This window comes from Leptidea sinapis, chromosome 28 (assembly GCF_905404315.1).
Source record: "Leptidea sinapis chromosome 28, ilLepSina1.1, whole genome shotgun sequence".
Classification (NCBI taxonomy): domain Eukaryota; kingdom Metazoa; phylum Arthropoda; class Insecta; order Lepidoptera; family Pieridae; genus Leptidea; species Leptidea sinapis.
The window spans coordinates 12844249-12855343 of NC_066292.1; the positions used below are offsets into that span (position 1 = coordinate 12844249).

Below are 11095 nucleotides of genomic sequence, written 5' to 3' on the forward strand. Positions count from 1 at the left end.
CGGCTGCCAAGCCTGGACGATGGACGCCTCGACGATGACGTCACCATCCATGGTCTTGAGGGCCCAGCGTGGTCCATCCCCGCGGGGGTGTCGGCTCGGTGGGGCTCCAGGATTAGCGGTGACCTCGAACCGGATATACCGATGGTCCGACAGCGTCTCCGCCTCCTCGAGCACCCTCCAGTTTCGGACACGGTGCGCAAGACACGGGGTCGTAAACGTGAGGTCCACGATGGATCCCCCGTTGTGGCGCACACACGTATCTACCGACCCCCGGTTCAGAAGAACTAAACCCGACGTGGCAGCCCACTCCTCCAATACCTCACCCCGCGCATCGGTAATCGGGGAACCCCAAGCCGTTGACTTGGCGTTGAAGTCCCCGGCGACTAGCACCGGGATTGGGTGACTCTCGCCGACCAGAGCACCGACCTCAAGCAGGAATTGCTCGAATGCGGCCAGGCTCCGATTCGGCGAGAAGTACACGCCGACGATCGTCACACCCATAAGGGTGGCCGCAACGCATCCGTGGCCCTTGACTGTTTTGTCGAAGGGCGGGGAGCCGGCGGCCGTGTGCGCGACGATCGCCACCGTGTCCCCCCGGTCACCAACCCAGTTGTCCCTGGCGGGGACGAGGTAAGGTTCCGCCACCACCGCCACATGGATCAACCACTCGGCCAGGCTCTGATACAAGAGGTCTTGAGCTCTGGCACAGTGGTTGATATTCGCTTGGAGGAAGTGGAGAGATGAAGACATTTTAGGTATCCATACTCTCTCCCGCCGGGGCCTGGAGTGGTTGCCAGCCAGGTTTCTTCTTTCTTTTTTGTTTGGGTGCGGCACATGTCTTAGTACCGACCCGGTGATCTGCCGACTTGCCTGCCGCAGCACACAGAACGCAGTGTGGCGTGGCTGTGCACGAGCCGGCCTTGTGCCCGAGCTGACCGCACCGGTAACAAAGATTACTGCGATCTATCTCCGAGGTACATCGGGCACTGACGTGGCCCTCTTCCAGGCACCGGTAGCACCTCAAGGGTTTTGGCAGCAGGACCTTGACCTGCGCTGAGACCCATCCCACCAATATCTTGCCACAATCAGCCAGCGTCTTAGCCGCTACAACTGGGCATGTGATATACGCTGTCCCTAGCCCTGAGAAGCCCGATGTAATGGGGCTCACTTTCATTTGGGCTGGAGAACAATTTCCACCCCTAGCAACAGCTGCTGCCAGCTCCTCGGTAGTTACTGAGTCATCTAGTCCCATAACACGCAAACTAGCGCATTTTGTGGGTCTAGACACCTTCACTCCTACAGGCTCCAAGGACATCCTAAGCTTTTCAGCCAGTGCGTCAGCCTGAGGACCACTGTTGGTACCAGGTATTTCCAACATGCGGGCACCCGTCACTGTTTTTTTACAGCTTATACCCGCAATGCCAAGATCACCCAGATTTATCTCAGCCTTGGCCTTTGCAAGGGCAGCGGCATACGTGAAGCCCTTCTCTTCTGCTGCAGTTTGAAGTGTTAATACAACCGCCGCAGAACGAGGAGCGCGGAGACGTGCTTGTTTCTTGCGTCCTCTTTTCGCTTTATTTTTGGCCTTTCTATTTTTCGTCACAATCTGCCATTGTTCTCCAAATTGGCTGACATCCGTGGGTCTCTGTTTTCCCGACCCATTTGTTGCGCCTTCCACCTGCTCTCTGGATGGCAGCGCCCGCCTTGCCTTGCTGGAGGGCTTCGGGGCAACAGGATCCTTTCGACTCTGTCGGCTTGGACTCGTACCCATTACAGACGCACTCACATTGCTAGCGACCTCCTCATAGGAAGGTCCTACAGCTTTTGCCAATCTCCTATTTGTTGCCAGTGGAGGACGTAGAACACGTCCCTCGATCACCGAGAAGCGGGCTGACAAATTGGACACCTCTTTTAGAAGCAGGCTGAATTGCTCCGATTCAATGGAATCTGTCCCCCGGAGCCTTTCCTGTCGTAATTGAGACAGATCGGCTCGCAGCTTTCCTTGCTCGCTCCGGAGTTCCGCCATTTCAGTCACTAGGCGAGTATTCTCAGCTCGCAGCCGTATCGTTTCCTCCGTAGAAGTGCGACTCTTAAGCACTTCAAAGGCCTCATCAATTGAAGCCACCGCCTCTTTCAGGGCTTTTTGGAATGTGCCCTTGAGTCCCTTGGACACTCGGGAGACACGTTTTATGGCTAGGATGGCGGAATTAACTCGTTCGCCGAGTTCATTAGCCGTCAGACTCTCCATATCCTCTAAATCCACAGAGGAACTGGTTCCCAGCCGCCGCCTTTCAGTGATAAGAGTTGTAATATCAGCAACCTCTTTTTCTTGAGCAGCATCTCTTTCCGCCTGCTCTGCGGCCTTTTTGCTTGCAGCTAACTCACTCTTCGCCTGTGCCAGGCCAACATATTGACCAGTTGTAAGGGGCCTGCCCCTTCCACGTTTGGCAATACCAGAATGGTTGCCGCTACGTGGCCTCTTCCGGCCAGCACTTGTCCTGCTGTCTACACTCATTATGCTGGTCGCAGATTCAGACACTTCTCCAGACTCCGACTGATGACTCCCCTCTTCCGTCTCATTTATTTTTTTTGTTTTTGTTTTTTTTGTGATTTCTGCCATTGAGTTCCCACGAGTAGTACGGAATTAAACGTCAACCCAGGCAGAGCCGAAATACCTGGGCAAGTGTAAATTTGTAACCCAACTAGGGGATCCACAGTTACCCTAGCTGGGAGTGCGCTCGCGACTGAAGCCCCTCTGAGAAGAAGGGCAGAATCCGTCAGCCATTCATTCCATCGCCGCGCACCAGAACTTGAGAATTCGGATATTTTTTTATAGAGGTTTATTCCTCGCGGTCCGGGCGGTTAAGCCAAGACCCTCGGTCCCAGTGTCAGGTCAGAGACATGACCGTGACCCGCTACACTTATGGGATTACGATCTCATGACGAGGGTCGCGCAAGGAATAGTTCCCACGCAACCTGATCGGAGGCAGTGCAAGTGCACACCAAACTCGCCTTAGGGCTCGTAATCACGAGCTTCCTCTTGCTCCTCTTCAATGCTCTCTGCTTCTCCAGAGAGACACGAAGATGAACGCAGTGTCAGGTTATTTGCCATCGGCAAGCAGTATCCGCCATTATGTGCCGATGTTACCAGGGAGCACCAGCCCCAATACTAGTCCTCCACCCGAACCTTAATCCTGAGCCCTAGCACTGAGGCACTCGTGGAGGTTACCTGACAAGCTCCCCTTAATGACAGGGGGGACAGCGCGTACGCAGTCCCCACTACCAAAAATAACACGTCCGAGTTATCCGCATTAGGGATAATCGCAGAGGTCAACCCAACCGCAGTGCAATGGAAGGGCCTCGCTCTGGGGGAACCGCCTTCATGATCACGGATAACCTAACCTAACCTAACCTAACCTAACCTAACCTAACCCCCCCTCCGCTGCCCCCCGCAGAAGCGAGAACTCGTGTGCAAGTGAGCTCCGTGAAAAATTTCTTATATTAAAAGTTCAAAAAATTCCTAAAAGTGGTAAAAGTTGCACCAATATAGAAGTGCTATACATCAAAGTGTGCGTAATTTTACGTTCTACCAAAGTGTGTGTACGTCATCGCTTAAATACATTTACTGTAAGTACAAAGTGAGAAAAAGTGCTAAATGTGTAACAGTGAAAATCTTTAAAAAATAACGCTGCGCAAACAAGCGCTGTAAGGTGCAAGTTTTCAAGTGCTATCGGATGCGCCGCAACGAGTTCTATCTTACAAACTAATCTTTGTATTTTTCCCGTTGTTTTTCACGGAGAAAAATCCAAAAAAACACGTTTCGCGTTTCCACGAGGTCGTGGATCCGCGTGTGCTGGAATATACCTTGCTACCCATAACGACGCACATTAAGAAGAGGTGACAGACACCGTTTAGAAAATTGGAATAACACCACTGGATCAAGAGATATAAAAATTCAAAATTTATACGAAATTTCAAAAATTCACAGAAAATTCAAACGATCGGTGACACCCCTTTTTCTTTGCAGATTCTAATAAAACCTAATTAAATTAATATATGTACCAAATTTCAAAATTTTCGCATTTATAATTTAAGAGATATACATTTTTGAAATTTCGGGGTGGACACGAGGTGGTCTAAATAAGAATAGGAGATTTATGAAATTAAGCTTAAAAATTAGATTGGCATAAGTATCATTTACCCAAATTTTTTCAAAATTTTTTGCTCAATATTTTATTTTATATAAATTTTTTAGCCTTAAAATAAGTGTTTTTGTGAAATTAAAAATCGGGGATAAGCGGAAAATCAAAAATTTTTACATAATTGTATTCGTCTTTGAAGAACCTATAAAACAAGCCCAAACACGGGCAAATTAGCGTAACGGGGAGAAAAGTAAGTAAAAACATAGACGAGGTCGGCCATCTTGGCCGCCATATTGGAATTTTTAAAACATCTGTATCTCGGTAGCCAGTGGTCGCACAGAGACGAGCTTTTTTGTGTTAACTTTCCCCCGGTACGCTCTACATGGTCAATGTGCTTTTTCCCCAAAAATTTGGACAACTCTACCAGGTAGAGCTCACATTATAATGTTGTAGAGCTAGCCAAGCCGAGCTCCGGGAGCCCTCGCACGACTTCGTACGGCGTCTGGAACGCAACTTACGAGCAAAACTGACTTGTGGCCGCCATTTTGGCCGCCATCTTGGAATTTTAAAAACCGCTGTAGCTCGGCTTCTAGGCGTCGTAGAGAGGTGCGGTTTTCACCGTTGGACTCGGCGATGGCTGCTCTACACAGTGAGGTCTTTACAACCTTTCTTCACTATCAAAAAACTTGTATTTTATTTTTTAAGTTTTACTTTAAGTTTTATTTTAGACATTGTATCCCCTTTATTTGGATACCGCTCATACCTTTTAAACCAGGACAACCGGAACTACGTTCCAAAACTGACAGGACACTATTGTGTCCTACGATATAAATTTAATAACTCACGTCTTTTGACTTATATCTATACTTATAAACATAAAACTCAAACTTATTAACTTCATAATATACAACTTCTACAAATTTACTTAACTTATAACTATTTAGTATTTCTTAAATATACATATATATAAACTTATTACATATTGCAAGCCGCGACTAAGACCTTCATTAAAATACATAACCCCCGAATTATGTACAGGACCCCGAAAAAAGCTTCCTCAGTTGACCGAGACTCCCCTAGAATGCAAGAAAAGGCTGGGCCCTCACGGGTAAGTAACGTGAGAAAAAGCATCGGTGAGTGGGAGTCGGCAAAACAAACCGAAACGAAGAGCACCTCCCAAACAAATAAGACGTTCACGGTCGATATTACGCCCCAAAAGCAAGAAGGCAGTAAAATGACCGAGCGAGTTAGGGAAGCAATTGCGTGCGTACAAAAAGGAAAAAATGCTCTAACAAATTCAAACAACCTAAAAAGAGAGTATAAGACGGACCTTCTCCAAGTTCTAGATCGCCTCCTTAAATTGGTTAAGGAAGCCGACTCGGCTAAGTATACCAAAAAGAGCCTGAGTATCGACGAGAACAAGGAAGAAGTGAAAACAGAACCAAAAATGGACGACTTATTGAAAAAGATCGATGAACAATCGAAAATTCTAAAAGAAAATAGTGATAAGCTAGACCACCTTAAAGAGTATATGGAGAGAAAGACATATGCTAGTGTAGCAGCTGCACCAGGTAGACGACTTCCGGAGCAAACAGCACTACACTCGGTCGTCGTAACCTCGCACGACGATATGGAAACGGGAGAAGAGGTCCTAAGTCGAATTAGGAAGGCTGTAAGTGCAAAGGAAGGAGGAGTAGCTGTAGAACGAATCAGGAAAGCAAAGGATAGAAAAGTAATAATAGGTTGCAAGACAGAAGAAGAGCGAAGGAAAATAAAAGAAAGAATCAATAAAACGGGAGAAATGAAAGCAGAAGATATTAAAAACAAAGACCCTTTGATAGTACTCAAGGATGTACTAAACTACAACAACGATGAGGAAGTTCTGCGTGCTCTTAAAAATCAAAACAAAAACATGTTTGATGCATTGGACCAAGACGACCAAAGAATGCAGTTGGCCTACAAAAAACGAACGAGAAACTCACTTACGAATCACCTTATCGTAAGAGTCTCTCCGAAACTCTGGAAGCGCCTGGTCGAGGTCGGGGCAGTCCACATAGACCTGCAGCGGGTAAGAGTCATGGACCAATCACCGTTGGTCCAATGTTCTATGTGCCTAGGCTACGGCCATGGTCGGCGATTTTGCAAGGAGACACAAGAAAAATGCAGCCACTGCGGAGGTGACCATGTAAAAAGTAAATGCGAATACTGGCTTACAGCGGACGCCCCATCCTGCATCAATTGTGTCAAAGCCAAAGCAGAAAAGGTTGACCATAACGCCTTCAGCGATGAATGCCCGATACAAAAGAGATGGGAGGCTCTGGCCAGGGCAACCATAGCTTATTGCTAAGGTGATCTCAGGCGCACAAACATGATCCAGACCCTATATTGTTGCACAAGCCAATCTCCAGCGCAAGCAACTCGCGACCGACGAGATTATAATTGAGGCGGTAAGAGCAAAGATGGCGTTTGCAATGCTCCAGGAGCCTTATGTGGGTGGCGTGGGCAAAATGCGGAACTATGCGGCTAACACGACGGTGTTGTGAAAGCGGCTATTGCGGTCTTTGATAATGATATCGATGTCACCCAATACCCCGATTACACAACTCACAACATCGTTGTCGTAAAAATGAAGACCATTGCATGGGAGATCATAGTGGCCTCATTTTATTTTGAAGCGAAGCCGAAACCCATAGAGCCATACCTGGAGCAACTCAAACGAATTTGCAACAAATTTGGCCGCGGTGTTATCGTCGGTGGCGACGCAAACGCAAAGAGCATGTGGTGGGGTAGCGCTGAAGTGGACGCAAGGGGCAACGAGATGGCTGGCACTCTAGAGGAAATAGGCTTACAGGTACTCAACGACGGCTGCACTCCAACATACGATACCATTCGCGGCGGGAAGTCGTACACAAGTATCGTTGATATTACTGCGTGCACGCAGGACCTGTGGAGTAGAATCGAGGATTGGAGAGTTGACACAAGTCTGACGAGTTCCGACCACAATACATTATTATTTAACATTAGACTTACAAAATCAAAAGGCAGTAATATAAATAGAACCACGCGCAAATATAACACAAGGAAAGCAAACTGGACCCGCTTTCGTGAGAAATTGGGCCAGTTATTAATAGAAAATAACATTAATATACAAGAAATAAACAAAATTAACACAGTAGCAAAATTAGATCAAATAATAGAAAAATATTCACAAATAACAATAGAAGCAAGCAACGAGAGCATACCGCTAAAAACTAACAAAACAACACCTACCTTGCCATGGTGGAATGAAGAACTCGCCAGACTGAAGTCCGATGCGCTCACCAAGAGGCGCAGAATTCGATTCGCGGCACAGGTCCGAAGGGAAAGAGTCGTTCAGGAGTACCTGGAAGCAAAAGAAAAATATGAAATAACAGCACAAAAATATCGAATTGAAAGCTGGAAACAGTTTTGCGGGAAGCAAGATAGAGAGGGGCTGTGGGAAGGAGTCTACAGGGTAATTAAGAAAGTGGAGAAAAGGGAAGAAGATCTACCTCTTATGAGAAATGGTAAACTGCTAGGACAAAAAGAATTAGCAGAGTTGTTAGCCACTACTTTTTTCCCTGCGGATGACGAAACAGATGAAAATGGGTATCACAGAAGCATCAGAAAACAGGCCGCGCAAGTAAACATATCGGACCATAATGACAGCTATGACCCAATGTTTACTCTAACAGAACTCGCGGTAGCCACTATGAGCTTCAACCCCAAAAAAGCTCCAGGCTCCGACGGACTGACCGCAGATATATGTCAGCATGCCATTAACTATGACTCGGAAATTTTCCTTACGCTGGCAAACAGGTGCCTGCTATTGGTCCACTTTCCAGTCATATGGAAAAAAGCCACTGTAATAACCCTTAGGAAACCTGGTAGGGAAAGCTACATAGAGCCAAAATCTTATAGACCCATCGGACTATTGCCAATAATGGGTAAAATCTTGGAAAAGATGTTGGTAAATAGATTAAAGTGGCACATTCTACCCCGACTAAGCCATCAGCAATTCGGATTCATGCCCCAAAGAAGCACCGAGGACTCCCTCTATGCTCTTATCAACCAAATACGCGCAAAGTTAGCTGAACATAAAATCATAACAATAATATCGCTAGACATAGAGGGAGCCTTCGACAGCGCATGGTGGCCGGCAATTAGGGTCCGTCTTGCTGAGGAAAAGTGCCCGATAAATATAAGGCGCATCATAGATAGTTACCTACAAGACAGACAGGTAAATCTTAGATATGGAGGGCAGGAGGTCGCGAGATCCACCAACAAAGGATGTGTCCAGGGGTCGATTGGAGGACCTATTCTATGGAACCTGCTCTTGGACCCGCTCCTTCAGGAACTGCATCGTAATGGTCATTACTGCCAAGCGTTTGCGGACGATGTGGTCCTCCTATTTGATGGAGATACCGCTGGCGAAATCCAGAGCCGTGCGAACGCCGCTCTTGAATTTGTTCAGGCGTGGGGTGTCAGAAACAAACTTAAATTTTCCTCGCATAAAACTAATGCGATGCTGTTCACCAAAAAACTAAAATACGACACCCCGCGCCTACACATTGGTGGGGCCGACATTCGCCTGGCTACGGAGATTAAAATCTTAGGGCTCACCATCGACAACAAACTTACATTCAACAATCATGTAGGCAACATATGTAGGAAAGCCCTAAGCTTTTATAAAAAATTGGCCAGAACGGCCCGAATAGGTTGGGGACTACATCCTGATATAATCAGAACAATTTACACAGCGGTAGTGGAACCAGTGGTTTTATATGCCGCAGGTGCATGGGCAGAAGCAGCGGAAAAAATATGTATTCATAATAAGCTAAATGCTGTCCAAAGAGGGTTCGCGCAGAAGCTGTGCAAGGCATACCGTACTGTGTCCCTTAATTCAGCGCTGGTGCTGGCTGGGATACTCCCTCTAGACCTTCGAGTCCGAGAAGCAGCCGCATTGTATAGAGCCAAGAAGGGTGTTCCCCAGCCAGCACTGTGCGACAGGGAGATAGAGCAAAGGGAGCCTTATTCAGCTCTTGTTCACCCGGCGGAGCGTATAAGCCTAAAGTTTACTGGCCTGGAAAACCAGAACGAAGTCGACGCCAATAACCAACAACAAGTGCGCATATTTACGGATGGCAGCAAAATTGCAGGCAAAGTCGGAGCGGCACTGTCTCAATGGAGTGATGACGCGGAGACCAAAAGCCGAAAATTTAAGTTGCCATCCTACTGTACAGTATACCAGGCCGAGCTTTTTGCCATACGCGAAGCCATGAAAGAAATTGAGAAATCCCCAAAAAGCACCTTCGGCATATATAGCGACTCGAGATCTGCACTCGAAACGATCACCAATCACCACACTACCCACCCTTTAGCCGTAGATGTAATAAAAAGTATAAGCGTTGTGCAAAAGCAGAGCAAATCGGTTTTTCTTTTTTGGATCAAAGCTCATGCAGGCCTGGCAGGTATGAGCGTGCTGACCAGCTTGCAAAAGAGGCAACTGATTCAAAAAGGAAACCCGAATATGACCGCAGCCCAGTTTCATTTGTCAAGCGACAAATCCGATTGGAATCGCTTGACAAATGGAACTGGCGATACAAAAATAGTGAAACGGCAAACACAACAAAAACGTTCTTCCCCGACGCTATAGAAGCTCACAAAATCATTAGGAAATTAGAAATGACGGGAATCCTAACACAGATATTAACGGGCCACGGTGGATTCTCTGCATACCTACACAGATTCAAGTGTAAGGAGAGTCCATCGTGTCCATGTGAACCCGGGCAGTCTGAAAGTGTTGACCATGTTTTATTGGAATGTCCAATCTACGCCAAGGAAAGGTATGAGTTGGAACAAATATTAGGATTAGACATAGATCAAACAAATGTCAGCACATTAATTAGTAATAAATTATATCAAAGTAAATTTATAGAGTATAGCAAAAGTATAGTTAATAAAGTAATAATTAAAAATAAAACTAGTTAAGTAAAAATGAATAATATATATATATTAAGTATATATACTATTAGCATTATTAAAATAAGTCTCTAAAAATGTATGTAGTATTAGACTATAGGCTAAATATAATATAAGTTATAATGTAAATGTATGTAAGATATTGGTAAGAAATGAAACATTGTAATACCTAGTAAATAAAGATACCGAAGGGCCCTGATAAGAACATCGGTGGTTTAGCTCGCGGGCCGGGACATGAAAGCTCCCGGACAGGAAAAAAAAAAAAACCTAACCTAACCTAACCTAACCTAACCTAACCTAACCTAACCTAACCTAACCTAACCTAACCTAACCTAACCTAACCTAACCTAACCTAACCTAACCTAACCTAACCTAACCTAACCGCGCCTGGTGGCCAGCTATTAAACATCAGCTGGCCGCCAGGAAATGCCCCCGGAATCTGTACTCCACCGTGTGCAGTTACCTCAATGACCGCGAGGTCATTATTCGTTATGCGGGCGCCGAGTGCGTGAGGCCCACAACCAAGGGGTGTCACAAAAGCGTTTCTGCCAGACGTCGTGGCATCTTATAAGTTGGTTAGGGAGGACCCTTTCTCCGCTTTGATGGCCCAAATCATCACGGGCCATGGCGGCTTCTCGGCGTATCTCCGCCGGTTTGGCCTGAAGGATAGCCCAGTGTGCATTTGCGACGGTCGTACCGACGAAAGCGCATTGCACCTGGTGCTCGAATGCCCCAGGTTCGGCCGGTGGAGATGCGACCTAGAGGTGGAAAGCGGAATGGCCGTTACTGAGGCAAACCTTCCAGCCCTTATGGTGAAGCCGTGGAGAAACGCTCTTGTAAAATTTTGTATAAAAATCCTAGCTGACGTGCTGCCACGAAATGGCAGTAATATAAAAATTAAAATAACCTAGTCCGTAAGTTGTATGGATAAAATGTTAAAAGTCTGTTAGTAT

The 11095-nt window shown here is 46.5% G+C and overlaps 1 non-coding gene across 1 annotated transcript; it reads right to left on the reverse strand.

The window, feature by feature from the left end:
- Positions 1-3253: 3253 nt before the first annotated feature.
- On the reverse strand, positions 3254-3415 carry LOC126973197 (U1 spliceosomal RNA). Its single transcript, XR_007731287.1, has one exon. It is a non-coding gene; the product is annotated as a U1 spliceosomal RNA (small nuclear RNA).
- Positions 3416-11095: the final 7680 nt, after the last annotated feature.